Consider the following 12,313-nt stretch of genomic DNA (forward strand, 5'->3'; position numbering starts at 1 on the left):
CCAGTGAACCATGTGTAAAAATTGTTACCATGATGAAGGAATGCCTTTGCTGCTTTTATGCTATTAGCTTTAGAGCTTTAAATATGGTATGCAGTTTTAACTATGTAGTCTTAATTACCTTGTATTTTTTCCCAAAAATAAATAAAAAATAAAATGAAACATTTTTTATTCAGTCACAAATATTGTTTGAATGTAACTATCTTAATAACTTTTAGAACTCTGAATTACAGAGTTTTATACAATGTATGATTGCTTCTTTCATAAGGCTTTTTTGTATTGACATTTTATCATCATGAGATTGTGTGTGTGTTTGTTTGTTTAAAGTAGGGTCCACACCCAATGTGGGGCTTGGACTCACAACCATGAAATTAAGAATCATATGCTCTAAAAAAAAAAAAAAAAAGAATCATATGCTCTACTAACTGAGCCAGTCTGGTGCCCCACAAGACTGTTGATTGCCTTAAGTTGAGAGCATAATGCTCTTGAAGGCAGGTCTTTGGATACAGAGGGTAATATGTTGGCAGAATGGAATGGATGGAAGGTGTGAGATAAAAAAGGAATCAGGGAAAACTCAGGTCTCTGTCCTCGGACAAGTCATGCATCTCTCTAGCGTCTATTTTCCATGAGTGTATAATAAGAAATATCTCTTTCCCACTACTTTGAAAGAATTGTTGATGAAATAATATACAAAAGCCCTTTATGAAACATCATAACATTGGGGTTTTTTTAACATGAAACATTTAAAAATTTACCTTAAATCATGCCTCATTAATTGAGAAATATCAAAAAGCATAGATTTTACAGGGATAAGAACTCTAAGCTCTCTATAGTTCAGGAAATAGTTTAACTTAAATAACTTCCCTTGGGTTTATAGTGTATACCTCCTTCCAAATGACATTTTCCTTCTGTATAGTTTTGTCACTTCTCATAAGGATGAGCATGAGGCCATTTCTCCTATTAATTGATAATAAATGGATAATATAGTCATAAGATGAACTGCTAATCTGATCGTAGAGAAAAAGTTATTTATAAATAGTACCTGTCTCTCTCTTGTATATAGTGTATTTAAGATACCGTGATTCTCTTCTTAGTATTTGAAAGCAAATACTTGAAAACAAATAAAAAGCAACACAAATGTCCTATGGTTTATTTACTAATATGTTAACCCTGGGGTGTTACTGATTATAAACAAAACATAATCTATCATGCTATAATAAATAATGACCTATAAACAAACTGCAAGTGTTATATATTTGTATCATGCCAATTGTACTTTCCCTGACATTTAGATTCATTTAAATATGACTTATGGCATTAAGAAAGACAAAAATGCTAAACAAATGCTTTAGCTTCTAAATTACTTACTCAAATATGATTCAGCTGAGTGCTATTTCTGTTTTCCTATTGCAGATTTCTCAACAGTGATGTCACAAGATTGACCACATTGATCACAGTAAGACCAAAATAATTAATCTTTTAAGGATGTTTTATTTTTCTCCAGAAAGAGAATTGTATTGGAAAATATTTATAATTTTAAATTATTATTATTTCAACAGTCAATTGAATATTTACACTTTCAATGAACACTTCATACTTCTAGTTATTTAAATACTAAAAATATTGCTTTAAATGATTTAAAAACATTTAAAATGAAAATTACTTTTAAGGGGCACCAGGGTGGCTCAGTGGTTGTGCATTTGCCTTTGGCTCAGGTCGTGATCCCAGAGTCCCAGGATCTAGTTCTGCATCAGGCTGCCCACAGAGAGCCTGCTTCTCTCTCTGCCTATGTCTCTGATTCTCTCTCTGTCTCTCATGAATAAATAAATGAAATCTTTTAAAAAATTACTTTTTAATAAATAACTGAAATTATATGCTTAATTATACTAATATATTTCAATATGAATCATAATCTGAACATCATGTTTCTGAAGTTTTTGTTTTTACTAAAAAAATGATAGAACATTTAAGGTGACTCCATATTAGGTAAAAATTGACAAAAATAAAATTACTTGAGAGACTGTAATCACTTAATAAGGAAAGACTGTGAAAACAGCCTTGAAAGGACTCTTAAGCTTGCTTAAATTTTTCATTGATATTTAAATTATTTATAGAGAGTCTTCCAAATATGGAGAGTTGCTGAAAAGAGAGTTCTCAAAAGTAACTAATACTTTTCCTCTTTAATTTTAAAGTGTTCATACTACTATATATAAGGAAATACATTTTTTTTTGCTTGTTTTAAAGATTTTATTTATTTATTAATGGGGGGGGGGGCAGAGAGAGACCTGCCTTTGGCTCAGAGTGTGATCTGGCAAACTCTGAGGGAGAAGAGGCAAAGGGAGAAGCAGGCTCCATGCAGGGAGCCTGACATGGGACTTGATTCCAGGACTTCAGGATCACACTCTGGGTTGAAGGCAGGCCCTAAACTGCTGAGCCACCCAGGCATCCCACGAAATACATTTCTTAAAGAAAAACCATTATCCAAGGCCTTGATCCACATTAGTATAAAATTACTAAGTAATAAAAAAGTTTTTTTGAAAAATTCTTTTAAATAACATAGAAATACATTTAGAGTAAATTATTCAATCTGTTTCTTTAATCCTGTTCTAATTGTTCATTAATAATATAAGCAGTATAATCAGAAATGTAAACTCACATGTAGATAATCTTTGTATTTATGTTTTAACATTTTTTGGGAAAACTGGTTTATTTTTTTAAGTTGTAACATTTTTCAGAGTCCAGAGAGTACTTCTATTGTATTTTTAAAGGCTTTGTCATCATTGAGTATACAGATGTGGAGATGTTTATGGCATATTCATTCATTTTCCTAAGGGATCACTTTCGCTGTCTCTAATATGCAGCTCTTTGCTTGTTTGTTTTTTTCTTAATCAGAACTTTATTACCCTAACTGAATGTTTACAACAAAATATTAACATTTCTGTAGTAATCTTCTGTTTAGCATCAGGTGTTTTACAATTAAGTAGATTAACATTAGCATCGGATGGAAAAGATTTTTAATTTGAAAATGCTAACTCTCACTGTACATGTTTAGGGTAATATTAAGAGAATATGTAATTGCGATTGTTCTCAATTTAAGAATTTCAGGAAGAGAGGTAGTGACCAATATTATCTGACATTAAATAAGTTAAAGAATAAGAAGTATTCATTTGAGATGTTTCTAAGTGACTGATAATAGACCATTACTTTGTAAAATATTGGGCTGTGAGGCCTTCTCCAGCCCCTTGAGTCAAGAAAAGAGGGTAGACATCAACACTGATTCTGGTTGAGGAACTGTGCAGAGAATATTTCAAGTGTTGACCATAGGGCAGAAATGAAATGAGGCCAGGGAAGGCTGATGTGTTCAGAGAAAATGGAGAGGTTAAGAGACTAATCAGAAGTAGATAAGCTGATGAAATGAGATTATAAAGTAATAGCTAAAAGAGTAGATAGAATATTGTGCCTGGGTGAGAGGTAATATTATAGATTATTTCAGAGCCGAAGTTGTAATGAGTTTTTGTGTATTATATAATATACATCTTATTCTTTTTCCCCAGAAATTTTTAGAACACAAGAGAATTTCAATTTTTCCCATGTTATAATCCACAGAAATGTTCTGATCTTCTAATTGATCTCTCATCATCCTAGTCATCATTAATTCCCTTAAAGTCTGTATGTTCTCAGTTTAATCTTATTAAAGCATTGCTCTCTTTCACTTCTCTACTTGAAGATGTTTAGTGATGTACCATTTCCACCAAGGTCAAATCTAGATATTCTAACTTAGTATTCAAGCTCCCTCCTCAATTTGGCTATAAAACATTTCCCAGACAAATATTCTATCATTCAAGAAGAATCCTACACTTTACCCAATGTGGACTATATACTCTATGTTAAATATTCATTTTGGCTCTATGTTGAATATTCATTTTGGCTTCATACTTATCTTCATGTCATTCCCTTTCCCTAGATTATTCTTTTTTTTAATATTTTATTTATTTATTCATGAGAGACACAGAGAGAGAGAGGCAGAGACACAGGCAGAGGAAGAAGCAGGGTCCATGCAGGAAGCCGGACGTGGGACTCGATCCCGGGTCTCCAGGATCACACTCTGAGCCAAAGGCAGGCGCTACACTGCTGAGCCACCTGGGCTGCCATCTTTTTTTTTTTTTTTTTTTTTAAGATTTTATTTTTAATCAGTCTCTGTGCCCAACATGGGACTTGAACTCACAACCTTGAGATGAAGAGTTAAATGCTCTACGAGCTAAGCCAGCCAGATGCCCCTCTCTAAAATATCCTTTTTCCATTTCAGGCTTTTAGTTTTTTCTGATGAACTCAGACTTCTCTAATACCTTGTCTACAGATAATCATTTCTTTGAGACCTTCCCTCAATCATCCTAATTGAAAGTAATTCTTGGGACACCTGGGTGGCTGAGTGGTTGAACACCTGCCTTCAACCTGGGGTGTGATCCTGGAGTCCCGGGATCGAGTCCCACATCGGGCTCCTTGCATGGAGCCTGCTTCTCCCTCTGCCTGTGTCTCTGCCTTTCTCTCTCTCTCTCTCTCTCTCTCTCTCACTCTCACTCTCACTCTCACTCTCATGAATAAATAAATAAAATCCAGAAAAAATAATTTAAAAAAAGTAATTCTCCCTAGTAATTTGGTAATGCTTAATTTTTATTATTACTATGTTACTGATAATATATATTCTCTTTTATTTTACATATTTTAATACATATTTTCCAACTGTGCTCAGCAAATGAGTATTCAGCCAGTGTTTGCTGATAATCGTAAATCCTCCAGAAGGAGCTAAATTAGTTAGCATCTTTAGTTTTCCAACATTAAAATTGAAATAAGGATATTAATGCAAGAATATCCAGAATTGAACATAGGAAGCAGGGTTGATGGGAAAGAATGTAGGTTTTAGAACCAGAGAGGGTTTGGGGCACCTGGGTGGCTCAGTCAGCCTTCTGACTCTTGATTTTGGTTCAGGTCATGATCTCAGTGTCATGCGATCCGGCCTGGCATCAGGCTCCATGCTCAGTGAGGATTCTGCTTGAGATTCCTTTTCTCTCTCTCTTTCTCTCTCTCCCTCTCTCCTCCTCACTCTCATAAATAAATAAATAAATAAATAAATAAATAAATAAATAAATAAATAAATAAATAAATAAACCAACCTTAAAAAAAAAGAAAAGCTAGAGAGATTTCAAGTATTGATGCCACTAAGTATGTGACCTTCCACAAGTCACCCTCTTTGTGCCTCAGTATCTTCACCTGTAAAATGATGTATTACATACGCTTCAAAGGATTGCTATGCAAGATTTACAAATAATGTTTATTAATTTCTTCCCTCTTAACTTTACATATGGCTCCTTTACACATACATGAAGGGTCATGAAATCAGCTGTAAAGACTTAACATCTAAATTTACCTTACATATTGTGGCCCTTTTATTTGTAAGTTTCAATAAATGAATTTATATTCTCTATGATACATTTATTTATGATAACTTAATTGACATATGAATTCCAGCAAGTAGACGTGATTAGATCTTTTGATATGATATGCTTTTATTTAGGGAAAGAGTCAGGCCTTACTAGAACATTAACATCTTAAAAGGCCAGAATGAACTTTAGAATGGTTCAGGTTGTGCTACATTTCCCCTTACACAACAGATGAGAAAACCACGGTCAAGAGAGTTTGAAGGGAGGTAATATGTGTAATGGCTAAGAACATGAACTGAGGTCAGAAAAACAGTTGTTTAAGTTTGTGCTCTGGTTCTTATATAGCTCTTGTGATCTTGAGTCAATCACATAGTCTAAGATCCATTTTTTTCCTCTCTAAAGCAGAGATAATATATGTCTAGGAGTGTTGTGAATATTAAGTGATATCATGCTTATAAAGCATAGCACAGAGGCTGATACATATTAAATTCTTTTGACCCCTGATTTTGTTTTATTCTACCAGAATTCAATATTGTTTTGTGATCACATTTACTTTTTTAAAAAAAGATTTTATGTATGTATTTGAAAAACAGAAAGCCCACACACAAAATGGGGAGGCAGAGGCAGAGGGGGAAGCAGATTCTTGACATTGGGATCATGACCTGAGCTGTAGGCAGACACTTAACCGACTGAGCCACCAAGGCACCCCTGATCACATCTACTTGACTAAAAATCTCTAAACAGCATTTATAGGAAGTATAATAAAATAACTCATAGATTTTTTTTCCTTCTCAAATCTTTCCAGATTCTCTTCTTTGAGAGTATTCATGCAATTTCACTTACATGCAGTTTTGTTAATATGTAATTTCATTAATATATTAGCTATATTTTTAAATATTCTGATTTAACCTTTTACTACATATTTTAATAATCTGTGACAAAGTAAATTAAATGGCCTTTTCTGGTTTTGTTTTGTTTTAGTTTTGTTTTTTGTTTTTAACGAGAGAGAAAGAGCATTCACACCTGTGTGTGAGCAGGGTAGGTGGGCAGAGGGAGATGGAAAGAGAGTCTTAAGCAGACTCTACACCCCAGTATGGAGCCTGATATGGACCCATCTTATGACACTGAGATCAGGACTTGAACTGAAATCAAGAATTGGATGCTTAACCAACTGAGCCACCCAGGTGCCCTAAGCCTTTTCTGTTTTTATTATTCCTTTTTTCCGTTTGTAATTTTATTATAAGTATTACTTAAATTTTGTAGAGACTAATCACCAACAGAAATATTTCACTTAAAAATTGAAATTTGGAAGGAACTATATACAGTTTTACAATGTATACACTACTAGAAATATTGGTGTAGATAGCAAAAATGTCAGTTACCTACTACAGATAAGATATAACCAAGTGTCATAGTGACTGGTAGTTGTTCCTTAATGTTGGTTGTCCCCCTCTACTAATCTTTTCCCAGCATTTCAATACCTGGAATGAGAATATTTCCCAGCTTCCCTTGCATCTAGATGTGGTCATAGGACTAAGGTTTGGCCAAAGATAAATAAGCAAAAGTACTCTGTACAACTTGTAGAAAGTAGTCTTAAAGAAAGGGTTGCATTCCCTCTTTTTTCTCCCTTCCTCCTTGATGACTGAAATATGGACATGATAATTGGAAATAAGTGGAAATCCCAAACCAAGAATGGACAATGCAAAAAGAGAGAAAGTCTCTAACATCTTCAGATGTTACCCTGTCCATGTCTATACTGGTGTCTCCATCTGAACTTCCTTGACATGACAGGGATAGACTTATTTTTTGTAAGCCACTGGTTTCAGGTTTTCTGTCACTCATGGCTAAAACTAATCCTGACACACTAAAATAACTTGACAAAGAAAGTTTATTACATTGTTAAAATGTCTTTGGTTTGTTTATATTTCATTTATTTTTATTGAACTCTGCTGTCACTTTTTATAGCTTAGATTTTAGGAGAAAAATAGAAAAGGGACTAATTCACTGTGTCTAGGGGAGGAGACTAAGGAAAGCTTTACAGAGAAGGATGACATCTGGGCTAGATTTTTTTTTAAGATTTTATTTTAATTTTTTTTTAAGATTTTATGTATTCATGAGAGACACAGAGAGAGAGACAGAGACATAGACAGCGGGAGACGCAGGCTTCCTGCAGGGACCCTGAGATCATGACCTGAGCCAAAGGCAGATGTTCAACCACTGAGCCATCCAAGTTGGGCTAGATTTCTGAGGTATGAAATAGAAGAAAACACTAATACTGAAAGATATATGCACTCCTTTGTGTGAAATATATATGCAGCATGATTTACAATAGCCAAAATATGGAAGCAACCTAAGCATCCATCAATAGATGAATGGTAAGGAAACTGTGGTAAATATATGTGTATGTATGTACACATACACACACACACACACGCACAAGAATATTATATACCCATAAAAATAATGAGATAATACCATTTGTGACAACATGGATGGAACTAGAGTATAATGCTAAGTTGAAATAAGTCAGGCTGCAAAAGATAAATACCATATGATTTCACTTGTGTAAAACACTCATGTCAAAAAATAAAACATGAATAAACAAAGAAAAAGCAGAATCAAACCTATAAATACAGAGAACAAACTGATGGTTGCCAGAGGGGAGGAAGGTGGAGGGATAGGCAAAATGTGTGAAGAACCTGGGAAATATACACTTCCAGTTATGGAATGAATAAGTCACAGGAATAAAAGGCACAGCATAAGGAATGTAGCCAATGATGTTATGATAGTGTTGTATGGTGACAGACGGTAGCTATACTTGTGGTGAGCATAACATAATGTATAAACTTGTTGAATCACTATGTTGTACACCTAAAACTAATGTAATATTTGTGTCAGCTATGCTCAAATAACATTTTTTTTAAAGGAAGAGAATCCAGAAAGAGGAAATGGGTTTTATGGATTTGGAAAAAATGTATGTGAGGGACATGCAAATATTTTGATCTAATACTGTTGAAATATAAAAGTTGAGAAAGTAAATGAACCTAAAGTTTAGATTTTGTAGGAGTTTACATATCAAGAATTTTGATAAGTGCTAAATACCTAGCAAAGAGTTATTTTAATATTTTATTTTTTTCTTCATTTTTATTTTTATTTTTTCAAGGTTTTTCTATTAAATGTTGAGAAAGGAAGAACAAAACTAACATTTATTCACTGTTTTTTAAGATGATAGGTGTTTTCTATTTGAGCCTTTATTATTACAGTTACAGATGACTAAACAGACTCAGAAAGATCAAGTGTCTTTCCCAGTGTTTTCTTTTTTTTTTTAAGTTTCCTTTTATTAACCATCTATAACACTTCCATCCAGATCACTACAGCTTAAAATAGATCACTACCATTTTGCAGCTATTTAGTAGCCAAGAGCAATGGATAAGATCCATACAACAGTTCTGAAAATTTCACACTGTCAGTTCAGAACATCTGCTTCACTGAGTCTGATTATTTAAAAAGAATGATAAGAAATTAAACATCACAAATATGTTTTTATTTGTCACCATTAAATATCTGAATTTTAAACAGATTCTTGGACTGGTGGTTCATATCCATCAGCTCGTTCAACTTTAGCACCGGTCTCATCCCCCGTAGCTTTTCCAGAACTACTACCTTCACCATAAAGCCCCATGAGTTTTTCCAATTCAAACTTGGGCTTCTTCAGCATTTTTACTTTTCTAACAAAAACATCATGGAGTGGATAAATAGACTGACAAGCTTTTTCTATATCTTTTCCGATGCTGTCTGGAATCAATTTATTGACCACTTCTTTCAAGTCATTTGCACCTCTCGGGTCATGATTCCATCATCTTTTTCCGGATTTGGCGGACCTGTTGGTGCTGAGCATAAGAGGTCTTCCGAATCTGATTATTGCGTTTTTTAGTAAAACCAACACAAAATAGACAAAGCAAATAACCATCGGTAGTCTTTACATCAACATGAGCTTCAGTCATGGTCTGCCATTTTTTGACCATGGAGCACATTTTGTCACGGGTAAGATCCATGCCATGGAAATTAGGCAGGCAGTTTTTGCCCTGCACATCCTCAGTGATTAGCTTGAATTTCCTAAATGCAACTTCATCATTCTGCAGATCAGCAAGGCTAACTTCAAAAACGCGACCCTTGAGACCATCAGGCCCAATTTTGGTTCCTTGAGTTCTTGTGACTAGTGTTTTTCCAATATTTCTTATATTGAACATAGCTGGCGCTTTCACATCATACCAATCTTTCTTAGAAAATGGATCAACCACTTTCTTCTTGGCTCCCTTTTTGCTGCCTTTCGTAAGGCGCTTATTCTTGCCCACCACCATGGCGCTGCTCTGGGAGCCTTTTCCCAGTGTTTTCTATTGATAGTTAAATGATTATTTGTAAAGTACAGAAATCAGCCATTTCCAGAAGTCTGCTACGTATTAACTGACCTTTATTTTTCTGCCTTTTGTTAATACCAAAAGCATGGGACACCTGGGTGGCTCAGTTGGTTAAGCATCTGCCTTTGGTGCAGGTCATGATGATCCCAGAGTCCTGGGATCTTCCTGCTTCTCCCTCTCCCTCTGCCTGCTGTTCCCCCAGTTTGTGCACTTGGATGCTCTCTCTGTCAAATAAATAAAGAAAATCTTTAAAAAAAAATAGCCAAAGCAGATGTGTATATTTGGATAAAAGATCCTTCTCTGCTTAGTGCATCTCCAGCAAAAGTTGCATCATTATGCCATTAATGGAGCTAAAAGCAAGCATGGTGTTCTCCATGTGACTGCAGATATAAATGGTATTGTGCTGCAGAGACCCAACTAAACTTCTTTGAACAAATGGAAGTGTACGATGTTACACATTTAGTTTAAAACTTAATTCTTACTTGAAAATTCTAAATGAGCTACTGTTTAATAAATTTGCCTGAAAAAAAGCAAAAGACAATAACTTTTTAAAAAAGATTTTATTTATTTATTCATGACAGACACATAGAGAGAGAGAGAGAGAGGCAGAGGGAGAAGCAGGCTCCATGCAGGGAGCCCGATGTGGGACTCGATCCTGGGTCTCCAGGTCATGCCCTGGGCCGAAGGTGGCGTTAAACCGCTGGGCCACTGGGGCTGCCTGCAAAAGACAGTAACTTAACATAGTCTAGAAATAATTATCGAAGCATGAGAGAATATAAAAGAAAAACGTTTTCTACTTTGGTTTGGTGTTTTTTTTGCTGTAATCAGTAGTGAGTCTAGCACCTAGACTAGATAAATGTTTTCTGAATTAAAGTGACTTGAAATTTTATTTTGTTAGTACATCATTCTCTTCTCTCACACTTTCTGGAACACCAATGCAGACTTCTATATGTTGTAGTCAAGGAAAAGATAAAATACAAATATAATCTGCAAAAACTGGTTCAGAGGTAAGAATAAAGTTGTTATAGGCTGAGTTATATAGAATAATGAAATTTGATTCTTCTTATTATTTTATAAATATACAAAGGAAAAACTAAAGAGGAATGATTTTGATAAAAATGGAAAATTCTTATTGTATAGATCAAAAGGACACCTCAATTAGCAGGTCATAGATGTTAGGGCTGCCTGACTGGCTCATTCAGTTAAGAGTCTGACTCTTTGTTTTGGCTTGGGTCATGATCTCGAGTTGTGGGACTGAGCCCTCCGTCAGTCTCCAGGGTCAGCACAGAGTCTGCGTCGAATTTTTCCCTCTCTCTCTCTGTCTCTCCTCACATGCTCTGTTTCTCTCTCAAACAAAATCTTTTTTTAAAAAAGTTTAATACAAATATTCCTGATGCTGTCCTTATGTGAATGCATTTTCCATATGCATTTTAAAAACATTACATCAATAGGTATATTTCCATAATATAAGATAGTGCAAGTAAACTTTTCCACATGCAACATATGCCATCTATTTTGTGAATAGCCCATCTAATGCTTACAGTTTTATTCTCCAATTTACTTTTATCTCAGGAAAAAATGCTTAACTTTTATTCATAAAAATTCATGGTTTTTGTCTCTTTATTACCCCTATTACTGAATATTTCTGGGTGTCTTTTTTTTTTTTTTAGATCTTTCATAGTTTTAGTGTCAAACTTACAGAAATGAAATTTTAGAAAACTTACACATTTGGCAATAAACTCAAATGTCACAGTTCCCCTCAAATATTACCTCCTCCTCCTTGAAGTTAGAACTAATATCCTCATCGTTTTTGCCTTTTTAGTATTTGTTATATCTGTCATAGCAGTATTCTTCAATACTACCTTGGATCTGAGTATAGATATATTCTCTGTGGAAAGAGGGTTTCCTATAATAATTTACAAATGTTAATATAAAAGAAATTAATATAAGTATATTCTTATATCTCTTGGGATGCTTACCTTATAATCAATTACTACCATGTACTTGCAGAACTGTGATTGTGTTTAATTATATCAGTCTAATAAGAAAAGAACAGAAATAGATTTAACATATATGGCTCATTTGTATCAAGTGAAGGCCAGGTGACATCAAGAGTGAACTAAATTAAAGCTTTGTAATAGTTTGAGTAGAAAGAAATGGTGGCAATATTAAATGTTTAGGAGACACTAGATTAGAAGATAGGCATGCCGAACTCAAATGTATTTAGAAAATAATGGGGAAGTACAATTAGTACCATATTCCATTATATTGAGTACAATGATTTCATTTTAGCAAAAACATCATATGATAACAATTTGAGATCTGCTAATTTTGTGGCTTTTTTTTAGAGAGAGAGAGAGAGAGATGGAAAAAGCACACACAAGTGATAAGAAGGCAGGCAAAAGGAGAGGGAGAGAGAGAATCTTAAGCAGGCTGTATGCCTATTGTGGATCTCATGAC

The 12,313-nt window shown here is 34.4% G+C and overlaps 1 protein-coding gene and 1 pseudogene across 2 annotated transcripts in view; one reads left to right on the forward strand and one right to left on the reverse strand.

The window, feature by feature from the left end:
- BAZ2B (bromodomain adjacent to zinc finger domain 2B) overlaps positions 1 to 12,313 on the forward strand; it is a 296,342-nt gene that overhangs the window by 69,338 nt on the left and 214,691 nt on the right. The window contains exon 2 of one of the 2 annotated variants that reach the window (XM_055307809.1): positions 1,411 to 1,453. The exons of the other annotated variant lie outside the window; for it this stretch is intronic. The gene's annotated coding sequence lies outside the window, so the exon portion shown is untranslated. The remainder of the gene's footprint in view (positions 1 to 1,410; positions 1,454 to 12,313) is intronic. 2 annotated transcript variants of the gene reach the window in all.
- LOC129498500 (40S ribosomal protein S3a-like) lies at positions 8,937 to 9,796 on the reverse strand (annotated as a pseudogene).

The sequence above is a fragment of the Nyctereutes procyonoides genome, unplaced genomic scaffold, assembly GCF_905146905.1.
Source record: "Nyctereutes procyonoides isolate TBG_1078 unplaced genomic scaffold, NYPRO_anot_genome, whole genome shotgun sequence".
Taxonomy (NCBI): domain Eukaryota; kingdom Metazoa; phylum Chordata; class Mammalia; order Carnivora; family Canidae; genus Nyctereutes; species Nyctereutes procyonoides.